Below are 1,097 nucleotides of genomic sequence, written 5' to 3' on the forward strand. Positions count from 1 at the left end.
TCCTACCCCGGGATGCATAGTTTGGGGTATGCAGGCCTTAGGTACCTGAACGAGCCTACCCCGGGTTGCACAGTTCGATTAAATTTGACAGTGTTGTCAGAGTTGTTTAATTTGTTGATGATGTTTTTGTTCAAAATGTTTGGGAATCACATTTTCCTATTTTTGCTTCTGCATGTGTCAGTAATTAACTTGAAATGCTTTTGTGTACAGTGGATACAGCAAATTGTGTTTGTCTACTTTTTCTTGTGCTCTTGATTGCCTTGTTCTGTTGTTCTATGGATTTGTAATTCTAAAATAAAAGATGAATGAATGAATGAATGAATAATAGGCTAATAATAATAATAATAATAATAATAATAATAATAATAATAATAATAATAATAATAATAATAATAGCTCAATGAGACTAATTAAAATTAATTATTTTCATTGATTTTTTATTGTATTCTTGCCTGTGTGAAGTCGAATAAATAAATAAATAAATAATAAAAATAATTTGCTTTCTGTTATGACAAATGCTCGTTTGGATAGACTCATGATACTTGGAATACATCATGATAGGGGAAGCAACCCCACCTGTGGAATAAAGCAATAACAAAACATTTAGGTACCAAATTTAAGAAATAAAAGCCTACAAATGTAATATTAATAATAAGGATGGCAATGATGATGATGATGATGATGATGATGATGTTGATAATGATAATGATTATAATGATGATGATGATGATGATGATGATGATGATGATGATGATGATGATGATGATGAAGATGATGAAGATGATGATGATGAAAAAAATAAATACATGAAAATTAAACTTATGATTCTGGTACGTCGAAAGAATTGAATTACTAATACAAAACACAAAACGTTTCAATACTCACGTGACATCAATAATACATAGTAACATGAGGAAACGCAATGAAAGGAAACATTTTTAAGTACACAAGCGCACCTATAACAATATATTTGTATTTGTAAGGAGTACGGTTTTACAATTAGTGTACATCATATCATAGGCCTATCTGTCATGGAGTAGGCCTAGTATGGAGAAAATTTCAATTACTTTTTTGAAAGAGCGCCCTCTACCCGGCTG

Source organism: Anneissia japonica, unplaced genomic scaffold, assembly GCF_011630105.1.
Source record: "Anneissia japonica isolate Jap-2015-1 unplaced genomic scaffold, ASM1163010v1 scaffold287903_len222995_cov181, whole genome shotgun sequence".
Taxonomy (NCBI): Eukaryota; Metazoa; Echinodermata; class Crinoidea; order Comatulida; family Comatulidae; genus Anneissia; species Anneissia japonica.